This window comes from Halichoerus grypus, chromosome 6 (assembly GCF_964656455.1).
Source record: "Halichoerus grypus chromosome 6, mHalGry1.hap1.1, whole genome shotgun sequence".
In the NCBI taxonomy this organism is placed as follows: Eukaryota; Metazoa; Chordata; class Mammalia; order Carnivora; family Phocidae; genus Halichoerus; species Halichoerus grypus.
Genome location: NC_135717.1, coordinates 90,260,076 through 90,280,638, shown reverse-complemented (window position 1 = coordinate 90,280,638; position 20,563 = coordinate 90,260,076). Strand labels below are relative to the sequence as shown.

The window sequence follows — 20,563 nt, the reverse complement described above, 5'->3', positions numbered from 1 at the left end:
GGGAGACTTTAGTAGAGATTACAGGGTCTAAATCAGTGATCAACAAACCCAGCCTGCCACCTGTTTTTCTACACTAGTGAACTAAGAATGGTTGACTCATTTTAACTGGTTAAAAAACACGAAAGAGGGATAATACTTTGAGGTGGGTGAAAATTACAGAAAATTCAAAATCTGGGGCACCTGGGTGGCTCAACTGGTTAAGCTGCTGATTTGATTTCGGCTCAGGTCATGATCTGGGGGTGGTGGGATTGAGCCCCGAGTCTGGCTCAATGCTCAGCACAATCTGTCCCTATCCCTCTGTCCCCCCACCCCTCCCCCTTGCCCGCTCTTGCACACGCTCTCTCACTCCAAATAAATAAATAAAAATCTTTTAAAAAATTCAAATTTAGTGCTCCTAGATAAAGTTTTAATGGAAAAACAGGCATGGCCATTAATTTAATTACTATCTTCGCTCCTGCAGGAAAAGATAGCTGAATTGCATGAACATATTTTCTATGGCAGTTTTCATGCTACAGTAGCAGAGTTGAGTAGTTGCAACAGAGACCTGCAAAGCCAATGTACTTACTATCTGACCCTTTACAGGAAAAGTTTTTCAACCCTTGGTCTAGATAATACAAATTCTTTGAAATATATTAAGTATGTTGGTTAATTTATGTAAATATATATATATATTTTTAGATTTATTTATTTGAGAGAGTATGCGCCTGCATGTGGGTGAGTGGGGGGGAGGCAGAGGGAGAGGGAGAGGAAGAGAATCCCAAGCCGACTCCCTGTTGAGCACAGAGCCCGACAAGGGGCTGGATATCACAACCCTGAGACCACCCCAGCAGAAACCAAGATTTGGAAGCTTGACCAACTGAGCCGCTCAGGTGCCCCAATTTTTGGAAATATTTCTTATGGGTTTGTTGAGAATGTCCATTCTTTAAATGTTGTATATCTATAGATCTACATCTATATATCCATATCTATCTATATACATGGAATTATGAATAATTTATCAATAGGTGAGAGGGTGTTGAAATATCCCCCCGTAATGGCGGATTTATCAATTTCTCCTTATTGATTTATCATTAAGTTGTAACTTTGTCCATCCCCAATAATATTTTTGTATCTTAAGTCCACGGTGTGTGATATCAATATAGCTACACCAATCTTCTTTTCATTGTTTTATACCTGATATAGTGTATGTTTTTAGTTCCTAGAGCCTCAAAACAATAACAATAGGAACATCAAAGATGGCTGAGTACAGATCACCATGCCAAATATAATAATGAAAGAGTTTTAAATATTGCAAGGATTACCAAAATGACACACAGAGATATGAAATGAGCAAATGCTATTGAAAAAAAGGTGCTGATACACTTGCTGGATGCGAGGTTGCCACAAACCTTCAATTTGTAAAACAAACAAACAAACAAACCCCCACCCAGTATCTTTGAAGTGCAATAAAGTGAAGTGCAATAAAACAAGGGATGCCTGTATACCTTTTCAAATTTATCTACAGATATGTTTTGCATTAGTTGCTTTTAAGACTGCCTATAAAGCTACACACAGTAGTCTCTAAATGATATTCAGGCATTAGATTGGGAGATTGGAATGGGGATGGGTATTTGAAGATTATATTTGACTCCTCAGCAGTTTAGGTATAGCTCGTAGTCTTCAGATTACATACATTCAGCCACTAAAATTTCTTCACATTTTCTATATATAGCTTTACACCCAGCTGTAGACTTACTCCATTCCTCAAGTTTTGCAACCTCACTCCACATCTGAAAGACCCTATTCATTCCGTATGTCTTTCTTTGTTCTGTCCTGCATTATTTTCATCCCCTATACCAACATAAACAAATGAGATTTTTAGAAAGGGGACACTTGTATATGGTGTCACTATAAACAGGCAAGTTTGACCAATTCTCAGCAAAAGTATAAAAGAGATTAACATTGGTTCTAAGCACTTAGAAAAGGTAATGGGGATCATTGATGCCAGAATGGGTTAATTTGAAAATGGATCCTGTTTAACTAGCTTTGCTTTGTTTTGTTCCCCCCCCCTTTTTTCCTTTTTTTTTTTTAGATTTTATTTATTTGACAGGGAGAGAGACAGTGAGAGAGGGAACACAAGCAAGGGGAGAGGGAGAGGGAGAAGCAGGCTTCCCGCCGAGCAGGGAGCCCGATGCGGGGCTCCATCCCAGGACCCTGGGATCATGACCTGAGCCGAAGGCAGACCTTAACGACTGAGCCACCCAGGCGCCCCCCACCCCTTTCTTTAATAGGTACTTGGACTGGTGTATTTAGGCTTGCTAGAGGCAGTGAATTTTCATTTCAGTAAAACATTTAGAAAACCATTCATGAAATCTTTTTGGTTATAGTATGATTGCATGAACTAAAGTGCTTGATCTCGAAAAGTGTTGGTTCATAAATTATTATCTTGGAGACTATTTTTGGTGGTGGGCTACAAGATTCTTTTATTTTTTTCAAAATATTTTATTTATTTATTTATTTGACAGAGAGAGAGAGAGAGAGTACAAGCAGGCAGAGCGGCAGGCAGAGGGAGAGGGAGAAGCAGGCTCCCCGCCAAGCAGGGAGCCGGATGTGGGGCTCGATCCTGGACTCTGGGATCATGACTTGAGCCGAAGGCAGAGGCTTAACCGACTGAGCCACCCAGGCGCCCTTACAAGATTCTTTTCTAAGCCTGTTTTATATAATTTTATTAGACTTAGGTGGAAACAAAGAAGCCATGTTCATTAACTTCACAGATACTGTAAGTTAAAAGTGATCACTAATAAGATTTCAAAATCTCAAATTATGTCTTAAAACAAGATGAAATTTAATATGGATCAAAGGCAAAAATTGGGTTTAAACATGTAGAATTATAGAAACATAGACTATGTAAGGTGGAAGCTATGGTTTAATTGTAGTCCATGTAAAAGAGACTTGGATGTTTTATTCAACTCTAAGTAATACATTTGCTAAAAGAAAAACCTAACACAAGTTTGGGATACCTTACTGACAGGGTATGCTTGGATCAAGGGGCTACTGATCATTTTTTAACAAAGTTCTTAGCCCACTGTATTTGAGTGTTGTGTTCTCTTTTGAGTGCACAATTTAAGAAGGAAAAGGAAAAGTTGAAGGACATGCAAAGCAGGGTAAAAAGTGTGGTTATGACGGCTCACCATTCCATTTGACAAATAAAAGGATCTAAAAATTTTGAAAAGTAGAAAAATATTAGATATTCTGATAGTAGTTTGGTTCAAATATTTCAAGGCCTGCAATGTCTGTAAAGAGTGAGAGTAATTCCTTGGGGTCAGAATCAGCACCAGTGGTGTTAAGGGAAGTTGAACTGATGTTCACAAAGCAAATGATTATAGACGTTTTAAGCAGACCTGGGTTTTAATTCTGGCATCAGTATTGGCTGTGGCAAAAGAGATGATACTTCTGAGCTTTACTTCCCTGTTGAATAGGGATAAAAAGGCCTATCTCATTTTAAGGATTAGAAATAATACATAAAAATTGCTTAGTTCCTGACATAGGTAAAAATTGAATAATAATGATTATATATAATACCAATAAATATAAAGATTTCCAACATTGTAAAAGTTTAAGCAGATGATGGTATGATGGAAATATTGCAGAGAGGATTTCTACTTAAGATAGGGGACTGGACTTAAGATCTATTTGAACTTTTAGCATAATGGTTTCCCCTGACTCGGTTGTGCTTTTCCTTGTCTCAGAAAGCAAGCAGGTCCACTCTGTTTTAACCAAGTTTATCTTCGTTGATTTCTGAGAGTCAATTGCCTTTAAAGAAGTTAGAACAGGAAGGGGGCGTAGCTATGACAAATGAGTGTTTTAAGAGTAAGAAAATATAACGCTCGAAGACTACAGGGCTTCTCATTTAGTGGCTCAGTGAGCTACTCATGGAGCTACTCATTACGAGGTTGGTTACAGTGAAAGAATCTCCACTACTTCAAACCACATCAGGCTCTTGGCAAGAACTACGTGAAGAATGGGATCTCAGGCAGGCTTGCGAAGCGGGTCTGGGCTTGCTGGCTGGAGCTAAGGACCGCACGGAGGCCCTTGGGTGCCACCAGTTGATGGCATGAATAGAAACAAAAAAGAGGAAAGCGACAAAAGGGGGAAAATAGGTGGCAGGGCCGCGAGAAGGAAGACGAAGGTTGGCGGGTGGTTGGGCGCGGCGAGCTTTCTGCCCACGAGTTGTGCGCCAGGACCCGGGGCGCTGTAACTGGGCGCTCCCATGGCCAGGGGCATCAACCCTTGCCCGGGGGCGAATCTCCCCACACGCTCTGTTCTCCCTCCCGCGTCTCCCAGCTGCTAGTCGGTCCTGCTAGGGCACTTCTCGAAACCTGTCCGCAGCTAGGAACCTTGGCCCGACTTTGATGGCCTCGATAACTTAGCGCGGCACCCTGACCTCTTTTCTCCCGCCCCTCTCCCGCCCACCCGGCCCCACCGCCCAGTACACCTCCCGCGCTGGGGTCGACCAGATACTCTGCGGCTCGGCTGCCGGCAAGACCCGGAGAGTGGAGCCAGCTCGGACCGCGCCGGGCGCGCGCGCGCGCGCGCGCGCCTTCTCGCTCGCTCCTAGCAGGGGTAGTGGGCATGCGCGGCGCGCGGCTGGCTTTGGCGGCGAGCGGGTGAGCGGGCGGGCAGCTCCAGACTTCACAGGCGGCGGCGGGCGCGGCGGTCTTGCCCAGCGCGAGGCCGGCGCTGTGCTCGCCCCGGAGATCGCTGCTCTCCAGTCGGGCGCAGACGGCGGCTTTGCGGCTCGCGGAGGATTGGAAGGGCGTGGTCCAGGTCGGGGGCTTTCTCCTGGCCGCCTCCTGCTTCGTCCCGTCTCGAGGCGCCTCCGGGGAAAGCCACGGCCCCGAGGGCGGATCCGAGGTAAGAGCGCCTCGGGCGAAAGGCGCCGGCCGGGGGGCCAGCTGTTTGAACTCAGCCTCGATTTTTAAAAATCCGCTTTTGTGTGCTTGGATGGAGCGGTGCCAGGCGCCGCGTCCGCTTTCATTCACTTTGACTGCTTTCAACTGGTGTTGGGGGCCAGGTGTGCCGGGGCGCTGCTACCGGAGCGCGTCCGTGCGCCGGGTCGTGGGGCGCCACGGAGCGGGTGCCGACCTTCGGCCGCCCAGCCGCCCGCCGAACCCGGGGCTCCGGGAGGGTGGGCAGAGAAGATTCTCCGTGTCCTTGTGATATTTCCTGGTAACCTGAGCTTCCGCACACACACCTGCGTTTATCTGGTCGGTGGGGCGACTACGGAGCCGGTATTCTCACAGCTTATTTTAGGCTTGGGATTTCGAGAGCTACCCTCCCCACCCTCAAATGGAGGGGGGTCTTTTCAGATTGGTAGTTTGGGGCAAGGTCCCACCATCGCATACCCTCTCAAATTAAGATAGCTCATTGTTTTTGAATAGTTGTCACTCCTGATTCCTGTTGACTTTCCGTTCTTAGTTTGTTCCACTTTACTCACCATTTTACTTTTGGAAGATGGCCTTTCTGGTGTCTTTGTCAATTAATGCCTTTGGAGTAGATTTCCCCACGTATGAAGACCCGGCTCGCTCCTCCTGGGGTCACTCTTCTTTCCTTTCAAGGACTATCTGTATGCAAAAATCTTTGCACGGATTGTTCTCTTCCTTTTCATTGTTTCTCAAATCCTTATTTTCCCGTAGACCCGTAGTACTGCTGGAATCTCTTTGGGGGTAAGACGCCTGTGGTATTAGGATTTGAAAACCAGAGACGTCTAGGGCGGTAGAGTATTAAGAATTGGAGTTCTCCTTTACAAAATGTATTTTAATGAAATGTATTACTGCTTTTCTTTTGAAGGTTTCAGTTTTTGTCTCATAAGAGGAATAGGTAATATCTTAAGAGTTCAGATAAAACTTGGTTTCAGATGCATATGAACAGCTTGATTTTGGCTTTGTTATTATTATTTTTTTTTTTAAGATTTTATTTGTTTGCTAGAGAGAGAGCGAGAGAGAGTACAAGCGAGGGAGTGGCAGGCAGAGGGAGAAGCACGCTCCCCGTCGAGCAAGGAGCCCGATGCGGGACTCGATCTTAGGATCCTGGGATCATGACCTGAGCCGAAGGCAGACGCCCAACCTACTGAGCCACCCAGGCGTCCCTGGCTTTGTTATTCTTTTGGGAGATAGGAGAATTAGGATTCCCAGATGACTTTATATATGTGTATGTATATGTATATATATAGTTATATTCATATACATATAGATATATATGTGTGTATATATATGTATCCATACACACACGGATATATACAGAAACAGCAAAGTAGCTGTGTTTGTGTTTTGCTTCTAATTTATTTCTACTGAGAGGATACCATTCTAAAGGGACTTGGGTTTTGCAAATGTGCAGTAAATGTAGATCCTGTGGTCATTGAAATTAAAGTCAATGTTATCCTCTCTCACCTAGTATAGATTTTCAGTTTGGAATTGGAGTTTTTTGGACAGGTTCTTATCGTTCTGAAGTTGCTAGTGTGAATAAATTTTGGTCATGAGTTCACACTTTGACTTACAATTAGAAAAATAATACACTTTATAGAATTGCCACTAAAGGGTATCACAAATGTAATAACATTTTATAGAAAGCCTTTAGTGCAGAATTCATAGATTAAGACTTTTTAAAATTCCACAAGTCATTCACTCCACAGCAGAAAAAAAAAATGAAAAGAAGAAAACTTTTTTTTTTTTTAAGATTTTATTTGTTTATTTGACAGAGAGAGACACAGCGAGAGAGGGAACACAAGCAGGGGGAGTGGGAGAGGGAGAAGCAGGTTTCCTGCTGAGCAGGGTGCCTGATGTGGGGCTCCATCCCAGGACCCCGGGATCATGACCTGCCCGAAGGCAGAAGCTTAATGACTGAGCCACCCAGGCGCCCCAACAAGAAAACTTTTAATTCCACTATTCTGAAATAACCACTGTTCACAATATTTGGTACATTCTCTTTGAAATATTTTTTCTTCCCACTTTCCAATGTCATTGAATATCAATAAATAGTAATTTTCACCCTTTTATTGATGATGGGAGAATACTTGAAGTTGTATTTGGGGTGATTTTTCAGCATGGTTTATTCTGGTTTGTTCTGTTGGGAGTCTAATGTCTAATTTTGAACACTTTGCTTGTTTCTGATCAAATGAAAATATTTCATTTTGTTTTCATTTCTAATTTTTTCTCTTTTCAATTTTTTACCTATGCTGATACTTTTCAGTTATCAGTCCTTTTCTATGCTATAACATAGGCTTTGTACTCTTTGCTTTCAGTTTTTTTTTTTTTTTTAAAGATTTTATTTATTTATTTGAGAGAGAGAGCTCATGAGAGGGGGGAGGGTCAGAGGGAGAAGCAGACTCCCTGTTGAGCAGGGAGCCCGATGTGGGACTCGATCCCGGGACTCCAGGATCATGACCTGAGCCGAAGGCAGTCGCTTAACCAACTGAGCCACCCAGGCGCCCTGCTTTCAGTTTTTATTTGACCCCAAATCCTAGACCCTTCCTTTTCTTGTGTTATGCTACATACATGTTCACTCACTGCCTTTTTTTTTTTTCTGCTGACTCTCCTGTTTTCTTCATTTACCTATTTTAATTTTGCAAGAGCTCACTTAAACCATGGTTTGTATAAGAGAATATAGTATCCACAATAAGAGATGATGGTTTTCCTCAAGGTCTCTCTTTAGATGCTTGAAGTTTTGCTGGGTGAGTATTTTAGCACTGATTTCATTTATATAAAATTTAAGTTAGCTTTGGTGGGTTGTATTAAACAGATTTGGATCATCACAGAACAACCTAAGTTAATGACAGGTTACAAACGTTCAGACATCTGCAATGGTATGTAAGGGGAAAAGTGGAATTTTAGTTAAAGTACTTTAGCTATAGTATATCCCTGCTGGGAATTACTGCATGAAATTGTTTGCAGCTGTTAGTGATTGAAAGTATTTTCTTAAGGAAAATTCTGTAACAACATAGTTGTCAACATTTTAAGTTTAATGTATGCAGGGAAGGTGTTCAGTGCTTCACTACAGCCTCTTCAGTGATTTCTAGATACATTCTTAGATGGTATTTAAAAAAATATATATATTATTTTTTAGATCAGTTTCAGATTTACAGAAAAAGTGTAAAGATAGTGCAGTGACTTCTTATATACACTGTTACCCAACTTCCTCTCTTATTACATCTTATATTAGTATTTGTGATGATTAATGAAGCAGTATTGGTACATCATTACTAACTGAAATTCACGCTTTATTTAGTTTTCCTCAGTTTTTACCTGATTTCCTTTTTCCTGTTTCAGGGCCCTACCATCTTAGATACCACATTACACTTAGTTGTCATGTCTCCTTACAGTCCTTTTGGCTGTGACAGCTTGTTAGACGTTGTTTTTGATGACCTTCACAGTTGTGAGGAGTATTGGTCAGGTATTGTGTAGAATGCTCTTCAGTTGGAGTTAGTGTGACTTTGTTCTCATGGTCAGACATGGCTTTTAGTCTTTTGAAAGGAAGATCACAGAAGTAAAATGCTGTTTTTATTACATCATATAAAAGGTACGTTCTGTGAACATGACTTATCACTGTTGATAATGATCTTGATCACCTGTCCGAGTTAGTGTTTGGTAGGTTTCTGCCCTGAAAAGTTACTCTTCTTCTTTCCATGCTGTACTTTTAGAAGGAAGTCACTGTGCACAGCACACATTTAAGGAGTGGATAGTTTTACTTCTCCTCCCTGAGGGTGGGGTATCTATATAGATTATTTGGAATTCTTCTGCGTGGCAGATTTTTCTTTTCTCCCCATTTATGTATTTACTCAGTCATTTACTTATATTGGTCCGTACTCATGGATATACATTATATACTTTGGGTTATAATCCAGTACTACTTTATTTTGTTGCTCAAGTTGTTTCAGCTTTGGCCATTGGGAGCTCTTTCAGTTGGCTCTTGTGTCCCTTTGACATGTCTCCGTCAATGTGAGGTTTTTTTTTTAATCATTTCTTTACTTTCTGGCATTAAAAGATGCTCCAGGGTCATCTTTTATATTTCCATTTCCTGTCCCAGTCCTAGAATCAGCTGGAAAGAATCTGTTTCATCTTCTTGGGAAATAGTATTAGAAGCCAAGATTTGGGTGCTGGGTTCTTGTTGCACTGGGGTGTCAATGACTCTAGACCCTCTTATTTACAGAGCAGGAAACGTATGTATGTGCACAAACCCTGCATATACACCTATCTATACATATTTCTCTATGTAATCATATCTATTCATGTTAAGCAAAATGTGAGTTCATATTTTGAGTCTATAACATAATTTGAGTCTACAACTCTGCCTACCCCATTACCATTTGTATCATTATGGCCTTTTCTTCTTGCTTATGTGTAAACTCATTCCAACCATGAAAAGAAATCTGGCTCCCACCATCTATCATACATTTACTTAATTGTCAGTCCTTTTATATACTTAGAGCAGTATTGAAATTGTTAACTTATATTCTCTTTACAGAGAGTGGGAAACAACTTTATCAACTAGAGTACAGTTCTTATGTCCGTTCCTTTTGCCTTTAGTTTAGATTCCATTCCTTTTTCTCCTATCCCACTTAGTGAAGTAGTTGCACACAGGAATAATAGTGTCAGGGGTGCCTGGGTGGCTCTGTCGTTAAGCGTCTGCCTTCGGCTCAGGTCACGGTCCCAGGGTCCTGGGATTGAGCCCCACACATCGGGCTCCCTGTTCCCTGTTCGGCGGGAAGCCTGCTTCTCCCTCTCCCACTCCCCCTGCTTGTGTTCCCTCTCTCACTGTGTCTCTCTCTGTTAAATAAATAAATCTTCAAAAAAAAAATAGTGTCAGATCCTTTTGTTACAATTTTTATTCCATCCTGGGATCCTTCTGACCTTCTAAATGATTTTTTTTTTAAGTTTGCATACATTAAAGTTCTCTCTTTGTCCTGTAAAGTTCTCTGGGTTTTGACAAATGCGTCATTTCATGTATCCATTAGTATAGTATCAAAGCATCATACATTAAAAAACCCGTTCTTCATTTATCACTCCCTTAATCCACCCTCCCCTCTTCTCCCCCTCCCCCACAACAACTGATTTTTTTTTAATTGTCCCTATAGTTTTGCCTTTTCCAGACATCATACAATCGGAATCATACAGCCTTTTCAGACTGGCTTCTTTCACTTATGAATATTCATTTAAGGTTCGTTCATGTCTTCTTGTGATTTGATAGCTCATTTCTTTTTATCACTTGATAATTTTGCATTGTGTGGGTGTATCAGAGTTTGTGTATCTATTCATTTATCAATGGACATCTTTGTTGCTTCCAGTTTTTGGAAACTATGACCAAAGCTGCTACAAATATTCATGGACAAGTTCTTATGTAGACACAAGATTTCACATCATGTGGGTAAATACCTAGGAACATGATTGCTGGATAATATAAGATTATTGTTAGCTTTATAAGATATTGCCAAACTGTTCTCCAGAGTGGCTGTGCCATTTTGCATTCCCATCAGCAATTAATGCAAGCTTCTGTTGCTTCTCATCCTTGTCAATTTTTGATATTGTCAGTTTTTTGGATTTTATGCATTCTAATAGGTATAGTAATATCTCATTGTTGCTTTAATTTGCCATTCCCTAAAGACATTTAATGTTAAACATCTTTTCATATGCTGTTGTCTTTTGTATATTTTCCTTGGGGAGATATCTGTTCTGAACTTTTGCCCTTTTTTTAATAGGGTTGTCAGTTTTCTTACTGTTTTAAGAATTCTTTATATCTTTTTCATACAGTCACTTTATCAGATATGTATTTTGCAGATATTTTCTTCTAGTCTGGCTTTTCTTTTTATTCTCTTAACAGTGTCTTTTCAGAGCAGATGTTTTTAATTTTAATAAATCTCAATTTGTCAATTTCATGGGTAGACTTTTGGTGTTGTATTTTAAAAATTCATTGCCAAACTCAAGGCCATCTAGATTTTATCCTTCTTTTTTTTTTTAGGAGTTTTATAATTTTACTTTTAGGTCTTTGATCCATTTTGAGTTCATTTTTATGAAAGGTGTAAAGTCTGTGTCTAGATTCACTTTATTCATTTGTACCAAGACCAAGTAAATGAGATTTTTCAGTCAAGTAGATTATAAATTGGGCTTAGGATTGAAAAGAAAGTGTTTTTATTTGATTTTTAAAAACCTTCTGCAAAATTGCTTAAAGGAAACAGTTGAGAAATGACTTGGAAACTAAAATGTAGTAATACATATAGACTGTGTGTTGAGATTGGTTTCTGGACATTTGTGGAAGATGGAATTGTGTTTGTTTTTTTTTTAATAAAAGATTTTATTTATTTTTTATTTAAAAAAAATATTTATTTATTTGCTAGAGAGAGAGCACAAGCAGGAGGGACAGGGAGAAGCAGGCTCCCCACTTAGCAGGGAGCCTGATGTATGACTCTATCCCAGGACCCTGGGATCATGACCTGAGCCAAAGGCAAACGCTTAACTGACTGAGCCACCCAGGCACCTGGAAGGTGGAATTGTTAATACAGAGTGATATCTATCAGTTCTTTCAGATCTAACTATAAGAAATAATTAATAAGGTTTTCTTTTTTGCAAAGAGGATCTGAAATAAGGGATTTGCAAGGTGTATGCTGAGAAGAGGCAGATGATGTATGTACCATCTAGAAACTTGAGACTTAACTGTATGGTCTTGAATCGTATCCCGTGCCATTCTTCTTGCCAGAAAGAAGTGGTTTTTTTTTTAAGTACCTTTCTTTTGATATGTCAATAACACTGTTACTGACATTGGGGCCAGAATTTTTATATTGTTATGCTACGGATAGAATCATTAGCTTCCAAAAAGCATCTAGTGAGGTCTGACATAGTGAAAGTAGCAGCTTTGGTGTGGCAGGTGTTATATACATTATCTTTTTAACTCTTAAAAGAGCTCTTTAAGGCAGTTCTCCTTATTTCCATATTACAGGTAAGAAATGTGTTCAGAAAGATAAAGTGACTTATCTGTGATCCATATGGAAAGAAAGGGACAGAGTTTGGATGGGAACTTTGATCTTTTTGACTCCAAAACTTTCCAGTTGGCTGTGAGGTCTCTCATAAAACAGAAAGTGCAAGGATAGTTAGTATCAGGTGTCCTTGATTTTATTTTCTTTAAAATTGTACATTACTTAAATTACTACTGAGTTAAATGAGAATGGCTCAAAAATTGTGTTTTTGAGATACATGGAGATGATTTTAACCTTTTTCTTTTTTTCCTGTTGACTGATCTGCATCTTATTGGCCCAGAGGTGTGAATTATTAGAAAATGATTATATAGAATGAAGTTCCTTTAAAGAGAGGAACTTGTGGGGTTTAGGAAAAATAAAATACATAATAGTAGAAGTAGCTAATTGTTTATACCTTTCTCCCACTGAATTATAAGTTTCTTGAGGGCAGGGAACCAAACTCAATTATCTTTACGCACAGTATATGATACACACTCACAAAATATTTGCTGAATGAAATAAGTGCTTACTAACATATTTGTTACAGAAGAATGTTTAGAAGAGGAATTTTCTTCCCAGAGTAAGTTGAACATCGTTACATTTCATTTATTCATTCATTCATCATTCATTGAGCATTTGTGGAATATCTGTTCTGTGCCAGACACTGGGAATACAAAGATGAATGAGACAGGATCTCTGCCTTCTGTCTTCAGGGAACCCAGAGAATCGGGCAACCCATTTTAGTAGATAATGGAACTAATGAGAGTATATATTAAATAAACAAGCAAGCAAGCAATAGACTTTGAAATCAGAAAGTCTTTACCTGCCTTAGTTTTCTTACCTAGGAAGTAGAAACGATAATAGTACCTATTTGACACAGTTGTTGAGGGTAGGTTAAATGAACAAAAATTATATTTATATTTCATCACATAGACAAAGGGAGAGGCTCACTGTGGCTGAGGAATCAGAAAAATCTTTATTGAAGAGTGTGACATTGGGTTTTATAGGATGAATTTTTGAGGACAAGAATAAGAGTATGATGTGGGACTCTAGGGCATTCCAGGCAGAAAGATGAATATGTTTGACGTGCAGGATGGGTGGACATGACAGGAGTAGTGGGAAATTCTGCACATTCTCACAGAGCCTGTAGGGATATTAGAAAGAACTGAATAATCATTTTTCATTTTTGTAGTAACAATACAATACAGTATTCATTGCATCATAGTAGGAGAGGATAAAGATCTCAAACCTGTTTTAAGGATTGTGTGAATCTCCTCTTTTAATCCTATGACTTCCTAAATATAGTCCTTTATGTAGTAGATAAATTCTTGTGTTTTTTTTTTTCTTCTTCTTCTTCTAGTCCTGTGATACTCAAGTGATTTTATTAAGAAAGAGGACTTGTGTGTTTTGGGGTGAAATCAGAGGTTCTGTCTCAAACAATGCTTATATTTAGTAGCATAGCAACATTAGAATGTAACATTATTTAAAGGCACCATCTAGTCCTGTTTGAGCCAATCCAGAATTCTAAGAGCTATGAATGGTTTCTGAATAGAACCTGAACATAATACTTAGCAATGTGCTAAAATAATTTGTTCATTGTATGAATTATGTGCTTGTTGGGGGTTAGAGTTCTACAGCTGAAAAATTGTGTTTTTAATATAAGGGGAGAAGAAAAAAAGGAAAGACAAAATAGAAAAAAAATGAACATCAATAGAAGGAAGTTTATATTTAAAGAGAGGGACAAAAGTCTAGAACCAGACTATTTCACAGTTACATTTTACCAAACATTTAAAGAAGAGTTAATACCTATCCTTCTCAAACTGTTCCAAAAAATTGAAGAGGAAGAAGTGTTTCCAAATACATTCTCTAAGTTCAGCATTAATCTCATACAAAAACCTGATAAAGACACTACAAAAAAAGAAAATTACAGACCAATATCCCTGATGAACATAAATGCAGAAATCCTCAAAATCTTAGCAAACTGAATTTAATATTACACTGAAAGGATCCTATACCAGGATAAAGTGGGATTTATTCTGGGGATACTAAATATTTCAGTATCTGCAAATTAGTCTGTGTGATATACCACATTAACAAAATGAAGAGTATGAATTAATATGATCAACTCAGTAGATGCAGTAAAAGCATTTGACAAAATTCAGCGTTTATTTATGATAAACACTTTATTAGGAGGGAACATACCCCAACCTAATAAAGACCGTATATGACAAACCCACAGCTAACATCATACTCAATTGTGAAAAACTGAAAGCATTTCCTCTAAAATCAGGAACAAGACAAGGTTGCTTACTTTCACCACTTTTATTCAACATAGTACTGAAAGTCTAGCCACAACATTCAGACAAGAAAATTGGAAAGGAAGAAGTAAAACTTACTCTTTGCAGATAACATGCTACTGTACTATCAGTGGAAAACCCCAGACTCCATAAGAAAATTGTTAGAACTAATAAATTCAGTAAGTTTGCAGGATACAAAATCAACAAACAAAAATCAGTTCCATTTCCATATACTAACAACAAGCTATCTGAAAAGGAAATTAGAAAAGCAATTCCATTTACAATAGCAACAAAAAGAACAAAGTACTTAGTAATAAACTAAGGAGGTGAAAGACTTGTATACTGAAAACTACAAAGCACTGATGAAAGAAGTTGAAGAAAACACAAATGGGAAGACATCCCATATTCATGACTGGAAGGTTAATATTACCAAAATGTCCATACCGCCCAAAGCATCTTAAGATTCACTACAATCCTTATCAAAACACCAGTAGTATTTTTCACAGAACTAGAACAAATAATCTTAAAATTTGTATGGGACCACAAAAGACCCCAAATGGCCAAAGCAACCTTGAGAAAGAACAAAGCTGAAGGTATCACACTCCCAGATTTCAAACTGTACTGCAAAGCTGTAGTACTCAAAATTGTATGGTATTAGCACAAAAATAGAACAATGGAACAGAATAGACAGTCCGGAAATCAACCCACACTCTCATATGGTCAATTAATCTATAACAAGGCAGGTAAGAATATACAATTGGGAAAAGATAGTCTCTTCAGTAAGTGGTGTTGGAAAAACTGGACAGATTTCTGCAGAAGAATGAAACTGGACCACCTTTTTTTTTTTTTTTTGAGATTTTATTTATTTATTTGACAGAGAGAGACACAGCAAGAGAGGGAACACAAGCAGGGGGAGAGGAAGAGGGAGAAGCAGACTCCCCGCTGAGCAGGGAACCCGATGCGGGGCTCAATCCCAGGACTCTGGGATCATGACCTGAGCCGAAGGCAGACGCTTAATGACTGAGCCACCCAGACGCCCCTGGACCACCTTTTTATACCATATGCAAAAATAAACTCAAAGTGGACTAAAGAGCTAAATGTAAGACCTGAAACCATAAAACTCCTAAAAGAGAACCTAAGCAGTGAGCTCTTGGACATCAGTCTTAGCAACATTTTTTTGGATTTGTCTCCTCAGGGAAGAGCAACAAAAGCAAAAATAAACAAGTGGGACTACATCAAATTAAAAAGCTTTTGCCCAGCAGAGGAAACCAACAAAATGAAAAGGCAACCTACTGAATGGGAAAAGATATTTGCAAATGATATGTTCGATAAGGGATTAATATCCAGAAATATAAAGAACTTAGTACAACTCAGCACTGGGTGCCTGGGTGGCTCAGTCAGTTAAAAATCTGCCTTCAGCTCAGGTCATGATCCTGGGGTCCTTGGATTGAGCCCCGAACCAGGCTCCGAATCAGGGAGTCTGCTTCTCCCTTTCCTCAGCTCCTCCCCCCACCTTGTGTGTGTGCTCTCTCTCTCTTTCTCTCTCTCTCAATTAAATAAAATTTTTTTTTTACAAAATACAACTCAACACCAGAAAACCCCAAACAATCCAATTAAATAAAGAGCAGAGGCCCTGGATAGACATTTTTCCAAAGAAGACATACAGATGGCCAACAGACACATGAAACAATGCTCTACATCACTACTAATCATCAGGGAAATGCATATAAAAAGCACGATGAGATATCACCTCACACCTGTCAGAATGGCTGTTATCAAAAAGACAAGAAATAATAAATGTTGGCAAGGATGTGGAGAAAAGGGAATCCCCAAGCACTGTTGGAAGGAATTTAAATTGGTTCAGCCAACTATGGAAAACAGTATGGAGCTTCCTAAAATAATTAAAAATAAAAATACCATATGATCCAGCAATTCTACTTTTGGGTATTTATTTGAAGAAAATGAAAACATGAATTTGAAAAGATATATGTACTCATATGTTCATTGCAACATTGCTTACAGTAGTCAAGATACGGAAGCAACCTAAGTGTCTATCAATAGATGAATGAATGAAGATGATTGTGTGTATATACATACATACACACACACACACAATGGAATATTAACCATAAAAAGAATGAAATCTTGACATTTGTGACATCATGGATAGACCTAAAGGATATTATATAAGTGATATAAACCACAGAGAAAGACTAACACTGTATAATTTCTCTTAAATGTGGAATCAAAAAAACAAAGGAACAAACAAAACAGAAACAGACTCATAAATACAGAGAACAAACTGTGGTTGCCAGAGGGGAGGGGGGTTGGGAGGATGGGCAAAAAGATGAAGGGGATTAAGAGGTATAAATTTCCAGTTAGAAATAAGTCATGAGGATATAAGGTACAACATAGGAAATATAGTCAATAATAGTGTAATAACTGTGTATGGTAATGGGTGGTAACTAGGCTTACTGTGGTAATTATTTCATAATGTATGTAAATGTTGAATCACTGTGTTGTATACCTGAAACTGATATTGTATGTCAACTATTCTTCAACTGTTCTTCAACAACAGTAACCAAAAAACTTAAAAAAAAGGAGGGAAAAACATATTTTTAAAGTCCTATTAAAGGCTATTGAGGGGCGCCTGGGTGGCTCAGTTGGTTAAGCGACTGCCTTCGGCTCAGGTCATGATCCTGGAGTCCCTGGATCGAGTCCTGCATCGGGCTCCCTGCTCGGCAGGGAGTCTGCTTCTCCCTCTGACCCTCCCCCCCCCATGTGCTCTCTCTCTCAAATAAATAAATAAAATCTTAAAAAAAAAAAGGCTATTGATATAATTTCATTTTATTTAGAAAGTCTTTTATTAGCACCATTAAAATGTTATATTTCTTTTCAAATATCACCATTAGAATATTATTCCTTATTCTAGAAATACATGCGTATTATTGATACATTATTTATTTGTTTAGTGCAACAATAGAATGTTTCCAGTGCCTGAAATAGAAAGTCTGTGATCATTAAACACTGTGTAATTTTTTTTGCTGATTCTAGTTTTTGTAATGTTTTGTAATATTGCAATTGTTTCTATTTTTCACTAGAAAATAAAATATTTTAAAAAAGTACAAGTAGTGAAACAAATCCATAAAGAAAAGTATGTGTGAAATTTGTCATTGAAGACATTGAATGCAATTTGTTTAATCTTCTATAATAATTTTGACATTTGAAGTTAATGGTATTTTTAGACATGAACATACAGTAAGGTGATTTTAAATATGTTGACTTTTAAATTTGAAAAAAGGTATACTTGTGATGACAGAGAAGATACATTTAATTTTGATAAATGGAAGGAATTAGAACATTACTATATCTCTGTATAGATTCCCCCTGCCCCCCAATAGCATGCTCAGCTTGTTTGTGTTTGTATGTATATGTGTAAGTAATTTCCAATTTCCTTTCCAATGTTTTCAAAACTTTAACTGTTTTATGACCAACCATATATTGGGATTTTAAAATATTACTTTTTTTTTTTTTTTAAGATTTTATTTATTTATTTGACAGAGAGAGAGATAGCGAGAGCAGGAACATAAGCAGGGGGAGTGGGAGAGGGAGAAGCAGGCTCCCCGTGGAGCAGGGAGCCCGACGCGGGGCTGGATCCCAGGACCCTGGGATCATGACCTGAGCTGAAGGCAGACGCTTAAGGACTGAGCCACCCAGGCGCTCCAATATTACTTTTTAATATAGAAAAAATACTGATTAGAAACCCTACCTTTAGGTTTGAATTGTCTTATTTTAGTATGTTTATCTTCATTATTAAAACTTGTGATGTATAGGGGCGCCTGGGTGGCTCAGATGGTTAAGCATCTGCTTTCGGCTCAGGTCATGATCCCAGGGTCCTGGGATTGAGCCCCACATCGGGCTCCTGGCTCAGCAGGGAGCCTGCTTCTCCTTCTCCCTCTGCCTCTCTCCCTGCTCATGCTCTCTCTCTCTCTGTATCTCTGTGTCTCAAATGAATAAATAAAATCTTTAAAAAAAAAAAAAAAAAACTTGTGATGTATAATCTGTTTATTTTCAGTACTATATACTACAACTAGTGTTTTTTTTTTATACATCTCAGGATCATTTTAGTCAAGAGAAGACATTAATTTTATTGGTAGTACTTTTATTTAGTTCTTTTGGGGGGCTTTATTAGATTCTGAATAACTTAAAAGCAATGGAATTCTTTCTGTGATAAAAATCTAGTCATTGGGACAAAGCTTGTAGCATTTTTCACACGATACTCATGCATGTAAAGGTGTGGAATTAATATGTATGTCTAAAGAATTTATATTAAAGAGGGTGTTTTTAATTTTGAGAAAAGTATCCCTCTAAAGATTTTAACTAGATTTACATTAATTCACAGATTTGTTAATGTCTCATCTCTTCTTTTATTTTTAAAGATTTTTTTTTAAAATATTTTATTTATTTATTTGACAGAGAGAGAGACAGCGAGAGAGGGAACACAAGCGGGGGGAGTGGGAAAGGGAGAAGCAGGCTCCTGCCGAGCAGGGAGCCCGATGCGGGGCTCGATCCCAGGACCCTGAGATCATGACCTGAGCTGAAGGCAGTCGCTTAACCAACTGAGCCACCCAGGCGGCCCTTATTTTTAAATTATTTCTTTTACAGAGAGAGAGCAAGCAAGCCGGGGGCGGGGGCGGGGGGAAGAGAGAGGGACAAGCAGACTCCACACTGAGGGCAGAGCCCCATGCAGGGCTTGATCTCATGACCCTGAGATCATGCCCTGACTGGAAATCAAGAGTTGGATGCTTGGGGCGCCTGGGTGGCTCAGTCGTTAAGCGTCTGCCTTCGGCTCGGGTCATGATCCCAGGGTGCTGGGATGGAGCCCTGCATCGGGTTCCCTGCTCAGCGGGAAGCCTGCTTCTCCCTCTCTCACTCCTCCTAGCTTGTGTTCCCGCTCTTGCTGTCTCTCTCTCTGTCAAATAAATAAATAAAATCTTAAAAAAAAAAAAAAAGAGTTGGATGCTTAACTGACTGAGCCACCCAGGTGCCCCTCATCTCTTCTATTTTTAAATGACTAATCCATGATAGCCAAGCTTGAATAATATGTAAAGAATAATAAAATAATATAAAAAATTATAACCTCATTTAAATTTAGGAATGATCAGTTCTGTATTGTTTGTATATTAGTATATTTGCTATCTTTGTAGAATTACAGAATAAAATGTTTAAAGTTTCAACTTTTCATTTCATATTATCTTAATTTTTTTATGTTTCTTATCCAAATAATTGAAAGAAAAAGTTTTAGCACCATTTACTGTAAGATCTATGCATTTGGCCATATTTCACATTTTTCAAAACTATCTTAAGACTTGCTACCTTCTATGGTCTCATGAAGAAAATAGTCATAAAGATTTTGAAGCAGATAAATGACTGTGTGGGTTTTCCCTGACATGCCTTTTCCACCTTGCTTCCCTCATCCTTGTTCTACCCCATCCTCTAGCCCTGGTGTCTGACAGCTTTTTTCAGTCCTCAGATGACTTAGTTGAAACATGTATCTTTCGTTACTTTGCTATCTTTCCAGTTACTGTTCTAACTTTTTCTCACTGCCTGGTGAGATCTCAGTCATGGAGAGTGAAGTCTGAATAAAAGGGGCATTCATGGTGGTTATGACAGTGAAGGTTAAGTTTAGGCTGCTAGAGGGTTTGAAACAAAGGAGTGATTGAAGCCCTCATCACCTTCATCTTATTTGGGTAGTAAGTAAATTATTTTGGAAGTAGTAAGTCTCATTATGAAGATAATGAAATCCTGTCCAGACTGAATACATTAACAGTGATTAACTTGAGCTGGAATACATTTTAACACCAGTTTTTGTACTAATTAGGAAAGATCCACTATGGTTTCGTTTGTATATTGGAATATATGCTACTGGCTTTCCACTCCCTCCCTCTTTCTTTCTTTTTCTTTTTTTCTTTCTTTTTTACATTTTGTTTTGTAGGAGCCCCTTAACACTGTAGGGAATTTTAAGAATTTGAGTTCAAATATATCTCAAGTGAAGTCATATAATATAAAAAATAATTTTACATGGAATGCTCCATGGGCTTCTAAAGGGTCTTCAAACAGGAATAGAAGTCTTATCTCCAACACTTCCTACCCTCCACCTGTGTCTGTTACCTGTAGTTATTTCCATTTTCTTGCTCTGCCAGGTAGCTAATGGAATATTTGAAGTATGAATTTGTGAGCTATTACTTTATTATGGAATAGAAGACCTGAGAATAGGGGATAATTT

General features: G+C 38.7%; 1 protein-coding gene across 6 annotated transcripts in view; it reads left to right on the top strand.

The window, feature by feature from the left end:
• Positions 1-20,563, top strand: part of EPS8 (EGFR pathway substrate 8, signaling adaptor) — a 200,011-nt gene that overhangs the window by 19,049 nt on the left and 160,399 nt on the right. For 4 of the 6 annotated variants that reach the window (XM_036115769.2, XM_078075662.1, XM_078075660.1 and 1 more), the window contains exon 1: positions 4,624-4,893. The exons of 1 other annotated variant lie outside the window; for it this stretch is intronic. The gene's annotated coding sequence lies outside the window, so the exon portion shown is untranslated. Of the gene's footprint in view, positions 1-4,623; positions 4,894-20,563 lie in introns of those variants that run through there. One more of the 6 variants, XM_078075655.1, reaches the window with a different exon arrangement.